Here is a 7,681-nt window from a genome sequence, read left to right on the forward strand (position 1 = left end):
ATTAAACAGTTGAGGTTAAAACCTGCGGCCATCCAGACAGGACTAAACCAGGAGCCCAAGAAAGACCATGTGTTTCTGTAATATGATAAATTTTAAAATCTTACCTTTAGATACCCCCTCCCCCATGTAAGATTACTTGCATGATTCATGTCTATATTTATAGCAGGAAGCTCTGATTTAGAAAGGTAAGAGATTTCTATGATAGGGATTTTCCTGAGAGTAGATAGAGAAGTTCTAGGGATGTGAGTTTTATAAATCCTCCCCTTTTGTCAAAACACTCTCACAGGATGGTTCTGTGAAGAGGAATTATTAGAACTTCTCTGCAAAACAGTATTCTCTATCACTTGACTAATTTCAAAAGGAATTAAGGAACAAGTAGCTCATTCAACCAATTATGAGAACTGAGCTATTCCCTGAAACCCAGAATAGCAAAAACTAACAGCGAGATAGAGACTAAAGTGGAGACTGGTAAGAACAAGTCACAGAGCATTGTTTTCCACTTACTGTGTCATTATCAGTGGTTGAAGGAAAGAGTGGAGTGCATCTGAGGCAGTGTCTGCTCCCTGAGGTCAGCCACCAGCCTGAGGGCTCTGGCAAACACCTGCCTTGATCTGCCCACCACACCTGGCAGTGAGTTGAGTATGATTATCCAGGTTTCACTATGAGGAAAATAGGACTCAGAGGCCTGCCTGGTCCACCAGGGTCACGTTACGTGTCCCACATCTCAGGGCCAATAGTGAAGCTTGCATTTGGGTCCAAGGTGGGTGCTCTTCACACACAGAGAGAGGCAGCAGAGGCGCCTAACTTCAAAAGTCACTCTCAAGTGCAGTTGTTTGTGTGGGTAAAATGTACAGAAAGGATATAATCTGATCATCTCTAACAACGATAAGGGCTAACCTTTATTGTTTTCTGCGCTCCAGGTTCTATTATAGACCCTGTGTTGGTATGTAAATTCCTTGAAACCTTGAAACCTCGGTGAGCACTGTTATTACTCCCATTTTATAGATGGGTAAGACATGGCACATGCAGCTAAGGAACGAGTAAAAAGCCACGGAGGTGGGGAAAGGCAACATAGAACCCAAGGGACAGCTTGGCAGTTCGTAGCCAATGTCTACACTCCCCTCCTTCCCAGACATATGGGCTATGGATGGATAGCTCAGCCACACTTAATAATTCCACACTGTGCCACCCAAATGCCTATGCAGAGCAACATTCAGGTTACCCTTCTTTTAGCAAAAACTGAGACACTGGGGACACATTTCTAAGGGGAAAAAAAGATCTGGGTCCTCCCTGGTGGCACAATGGGTTGAAACACAGCACTATGAAGCTAGACTTAGCCACTACAGCACGAGTTCAATCCCCAGCCAGGGAGGTCACCGACATGGCCAGGCAGACCTCTCCTGACCAGCCTGCTGCTGCCCTTAGCAGTGTACTTGGTCAGTCTGCCTGTTCTGCTCCCCACTCTGTTTCTGATGAATCCTCTCACTAAGCCTGCACCTCTGGTCTGTACTCCAGTTTTGTATTAAATAAATAAACTGTCTGAAAAACATGTATCCCAGGTTTAAGATAGGGGGTCCCCAAGACAGAGCTCACACCCATGGACATAGGTAACTTTTCTTGGGAGGCCTGGAGTCCTACTGGGAAGGGGAAAAAAATCTTTCATTAAAGAAAAAGTAACTTAACAGCTTTGGCCATGCATAATATAGAAAATACTTTGCAAAGCAGTATGTCCAGAGCAAATGAAGCCGTTATTTGCACAGATGATCTATCCTAACAAGTCCAGAGCAATCCTAATTTCACCAACTAGAAATAAGAATGCAAAGGAACTGACACTCGCTTTTGACCTTCAAGAGGGTCTCTCGTCTTTCATTTGTCCCTTACAATTCCTAAGAACACTTTTCCTTGACTTAAGGAACATTTTATCCCACAGAAATTGCTTTTACTCAAGGTTGAAAGAGGTGTTATTATTTCTGAGGAACATGAACAGCCGCCATTTTAGGGAGGAGGGAAAGGCATTCCTCTTGATTGGCGTGTGGGAGGGACTGGATCTGGCCGTTTCAGGGGACCAATCACAGTGGCCAGCAGCCAGCCATACCATACATGGTAAGCATGTAAAGGTCAACCAATCAGGAACTACCAAGGTCAACCAATCAGGAACTGCCCGAGCTTGTGTGCCAAAAAGGCTATATAAGTTGTGCTCCCCTTTTTTCAGGGCCCTCCCTCGTAACCGGATGTTGGTGGTTGCAGTTGGATGTAGGCTCAGGTTCATATTGAAGCTGCCTTTGCTGTTGCAGCGGCGGCCTCGCCTTTTTCTGTGCATGCTTCTCACGGGTGGGGGTACCACAATTTCATTTACTCTCAAGATGCAGTAGAGGGCAGTTGGTGTGGTTTGTTCTGCAGCCCTTCCTGAGGAAGCCACTTCCCCGGCTGCAGGCCTGCTGGCTCCCTGGAACCCAGGCTGAGCCCATGACAGTTCCCTCTATCCCAAGCAATAGACTGGCCCAAGCATGGCAGGTGAGAAAAGTGGGCTTTAATGAGGCAGGTGATACTTTTAGGTCTGTTGGAGGCTATCTTTCCTGCAACAAGGGAAGACAAGTGTTAGCTGAGGAAAGATAAATTCTGGCCTCAGTAAGTCCCTTTTTTCAATTTTGAGGATGCAATATCCACAGTCACCCTTCTTGTGAGAAACCTTAGCATGCTTCGGAGTTGAACAAACCAATAAATTTCCTTTGGGGCTTCATCTGGTTTGGCTTTGATTTCTGTCACTTATAACCATAAGACTTACAATAGAAAAGACTATGGTTCCATCACTGTCTTGGCCTCTCATGGAAGGTTAATGCCTGTGCTGAATTTATTTCCCCATCTTATAAAGGACTGAGTATCTTTATACCAAATAAACTCATTGTCTCAGTCCTCTTCTGCATTTAAGCCGTTTCCACCTTTTTCATTTCCCACTGGACCCAGACTACAGGTGGAAGTGATATTCCCCAACTCCAGTCCTCCCACCAGTCCCGGGAAGAGTACCCAGCATGCTCGGGCATCTCGGTGGGTACTGGTCTTCCGTGTGGTGACCTTAACACCACACGCCTTTGTTCCGGTGACACTGCCATCACTTCAAGCCGTGGTTCTTAACACAGCTGGATATCAATCACCCAAAGAGTTTTTATAACAGTGCCAAGGTCTCACTCCAAAGATTCTGTTTCACTGTGTACAGAGGGGCCTGAGCATCAGTATTTCTTGAAGTCCTCCCAGCCAAGGCTAAAATTGGTTGACTAAACAAACAAAATTATATATATCTTCAATAATCACTATCATTTGATTCAACTAAAACAGTTTGCTTCCTGATCATGCTTCTAATGGGATTTGGAGGAAGCATGGAAGTGTTAGCCCTGTGTAACTCTCCTTCAGCATTTTCCAGGATATTCCTGAATTCATTAGAGCACGTTGGCATGATTAGAGATCTCTATTCTTCAAGTCCCATACACAGTGGCCCTGTGGCCTGTGGCCTATGGGGACCCACTATCTTTACCCAAGTGTTCATATCTGTGTGTACATTTAAGACTCTTTTTGACTTGTTTAAAAAACAAGTCCTCTGACTTGTTTAAAAAACAAACATTTGACCTTTCTAAATTAATTCGTTGTGATTGAGGTTATCATATAAGCTATGTGCATGGTCTTAGTTTCTAGGGCTGTTGTAGGAAAGTACCACAAAGAGAAGGCTGAACACAGATAATAGTCACCCAGAGAGAATGCATGAGAAAATGAAGGCAGAGAAGGGGGTAATGCTTCTACAGACAAGGACTACCAGAGATTGCTAGCAAACTAGCTACCAGGAGCTAGAAGAGGGTCATGGGACAGGTCCTTTCTTATAGGCCTTGGAAGGGCCCGATACTGATGCTGCCAAAAACTTGATTTCAGGCTATCTAGGCTCCAGAACGGTGAAACAACAAATCTCTGTGGGTAAAGACACCCAGTTTGTATTTCTTTGCTATGACAGCCTTAGGAAACTAACATAGTATCTTACAGAAAAGCCTGTGATTCTATAACCATTCATGTGGATGCTGTCTGTAAGGTGAGAGACCTAGGGCCCTCCCTGGGGTGCAGCAGGTTGAAGCGCAGCACTGTGAAGCTGGTGGCAGTGCTTCAGCATCAGTTCAATCCCCAGCCAGTGGTGTGACCCACAGGCACGACAGACCTCTCCTATCTCCTGGATACAGGGAACAGATTAGTGGTTTCTAAAGAGGAAGGAGGCTTGGGAGAGTAAGGGTGAAACAGATAAAGGGGGTCAATTGTCTGATGGAAATTAGACTTTCGGTAGCAATCGCAATGTAGTGAAAACATATATACATATGCTGCATACCTGAAACAAATTTAAGTTTTCCAATGGAGAACACAAACTGAGAAATTGAATCACCCACACTTGGTTGTTATTAATTAAATTTTTTCTTTATCATTGTAGGCCCCATAGTTCTCCTGCCACCTATCACCTGTGAACCATCATTATATCTCCTTGTGTTCTAACCTCCCTTACCCTCTTTCAGTTCTATGGTCAGCTTGCTATTTTTGATTTTTTTTTTTTACCTTTTGTTTGGCTTCCTATACCCGCACATAAGTGAGACCATCCAGTATTTATCTTTTTCCTTGCGACTAATTTCAGCTGGCTTAAATAATCCTTTCCAACTCCATGTATGTTGGTGCAAACGGCATGAATTTGTCTTTTTTGATCACTAAGTAATATTCCACTGTGTAAATATACCATCATGTTTTAATCCACTCATCTATTTTTTAAAAAATAAAATTAGTTATGCATACAGAACTGGGGTACAGGCCAGAGGTGCAGGAGTTGAAAGGATTCATCAGAGAGAGAGTGGGGAGCAGAACAGGCAGATGTACTGAAATATACTGTTGAGGGGGAGCAGCAGGTGGGCCAGAAGAGGTCTGCCACACCATGTGGGTCAGCTCCCTGGCTGGGAATCAAAGTTGTGCTGCAGTGGCTGCCGGAGCTTCACAGTGCTGCGCTTTAACCCATTGCGCCACCAGGGAGGGTCCCAAACCATTCACCTATTTGGGGACATTTCAATTGTTTCCATACTTTAGATATTGTAAACAGCAATAAGCATAGGTGTGCAGGTTTCCTTTTGAATTAGTATTTTTGTGTCCTTTGGGGGGGACTCCTAGGAGTAAAGTTGTTGGATCATATGGTAGATCTATTTTTCATGAATCACCTACATTTGGACTTGCTGTTATCATATCTCCTCAAAGTTCCCTTAATGACTTTTCTTCCTATTTCCCTCCTTGTTTTAATACCCAACTTCATTCTCAAAAGCGTCTCAATCATGCTTCCTCCCAGCTTTTGGTAGGCATGTTCTCTTACAAAATGAAGGAAGGAAAGTAAAGAATAGATAATAAAGACTAAATTTGTTAAGCTTAATGGGGTATATTTGCTACTTAAATGGAAGACTCAAGTTAAATTCTTCAACAATTTTCATTTATCACTTTAGGGAAATTCTTCTATTCTTTAAAAGAAATTTCTTCTTTAGTTTCCTTCACTTTAAAAGAAATAGCCCCAACATCCTAAGGGTCCATGAACAAATAAACTAATCTTCTATCAAGAACCAATTAGGCAATGATGGTCAATTCTGGCACAACAGATAGTGGAGTTTGTCTTTCCACAGAGACAACAACTGCTGGCTGTCAGAGGAACACCACAAAGGAAGAGCCTGCCAGAGAGTAAATCAATACAAAGAAAATCAGAAGTGAGAAAGAGAGAGGTGGTGTCCCATTAACACCATGCGGACACCCACCTGCTGTGTACCAGGTTACTTCTGGTCCTCGGGAGTATGTGATTCATACTCATCTTTATGCTTAATCATAAAGAGTCATAAAGAGTTACGCTGAGTTTCTGCTATTTGCTACTAAGCGATTCCTTATAAATATGGGATCCTTTTTGTCAGAAAAATAGCAATTAGCTTAAAGATGACTAGCCTTTTCTTTTTCACTTCTTTTTTTTTTTTAATAAGGATCAATCCATTTCAAAAAGATCCTAGAAACAGGAATATAAGAAGGCAGAAAATGTTGTAGATTTCATTCTAAAGAGAATTTGGGTTGGGAATTAAGTTCCTCTATCTAGTCCCAAGGGCCAAGAAGCAAATTTTGGTTCAACACAAGAAATTGTTTCCCAGGTTAAATAAAATTATATAGACTGTCTTGAATATGTACTGCACATATCAACTTCTTTACATCATCACTACCACTATACTGCTTTAAACAGTCTTTGTTCCTATCTGGACTCCTACCAAAGCATTATAAACTCATTCATTCATCCACTAGGTATTGTTGATCATCTGTGTGCTATATACTATTCTAGATGCTGTGGACTCAGTAAGGAACAAAACAGACAAAAATCCCTGCTCTCAAAGAGCTTATCTTCTGGTCAGGAGAAACAAACAGTAATCAAAGACCATATATTATATGACAGATGGTTATATATGTTCTATGCAGGAAAGGAGGTAAGAATGTGTGTGAGGGGGGTGTTTGTGACTGTAAACAGGATGATCAGTGAAGGTATTAATGTAAAAATGTTACCGGAATGAAGACTAGAGGAGATGAAGAGGATTATGCAAACATCTAGGGAAATAACATCTGGAGTAGGAGGAATATAGAGAGCAAGATTACTGAGGCAGGACATCTTGGACCTGTTCAAGACCAGTGAGGTTGGAATAGAGAGAGACAGTGGGTAGAAAAACAATGTCTAATAGGCAAGGTAGATGATAAGTTACTTTAAGCAGGCTATTGTATATTCGGATTTTACGTGGAAAGACATGGCTATGTTTTTGAAAGGATCACCCAGTGAGTGGCTGCCCTGCTGGCAGTAACATCGACCTTCCAGGCTCCTGATATTGTACCCAGCACTTCGTTCCCCACCTCAGGCCTGAATAAAGCCTCAAGCAGTGCCACAGGGTGTAGGGGGTATCTAGGATGTATAATGACAGGGTCATTCCAGAAAGCCATTGATCTGGTAGTGAAAGCCACAGAAGCTAAGAATTACAAGGACCTGCCCTGGCTCTACCAGCATACCATGAAGGATTTCCTACAGGCTGTTATCATTTAAATAAATATGATACACAGCAGCAAGTCCAAGAGAGCATTTGAATCAAGTGCATGCAGTAGACTGGGCAGAGAAGGACTATGTACCAAATAAAGAGAGGCTCAGCAAGAAGACAATGAAAAAGAATCTGAATGAGAGCAAGGTGTTAGCGACAGTGAAAGGGATAATACAAGGAAAAAGAAATTTCAAGAACTACTGATGGGGGATGTGATGAAGAAGACCAATATTAGCCCGAATGATGTGGTGGGGCTGCAGTGGACTAAGGAGGCCCTCTAAGAAGCTTTCGTTTTGCCAGTTAAATCCCCACACCTTGCACAGCAAGTGCACTCCTGGGGGAGGAACTTTGCTCATTTGGACCCCCTGGCACAGGGGGTCTCTCCCTGGCTGGAGAGATGGTGGCAACTCCATCTTCTTTTCTGTGTCTTCCTCAGACTTGATGGACTGATGGAAAGTGAGAAGTTGTTTGAGTTGGCCAAGGAACACACTCCCCCCACGGACAACGTGGATTCACTCTGCAGATACCGAAATGAAAATCAGAACAAGGCTGCAGGAAGGATTAAAAAAGATTCTTGG

The sequence above is a fragment of the Condylura cristata genome, unplaced genomic scaffold (assembly GCF_000260355.1).
Source record: "Condylura cristata isolate star-nosed mole 26May11 unplaced genomic scaffold, ConCri1.0 scaffold00012, whole genome shotgun sequence".
NCBI classification, from domain to species: domain Eukaryota; kingdom Metazoa; phylum Chordata; class Mammalia; order Eulipotyphla; family Talpidae; genus Condylura; species Condylura cristata.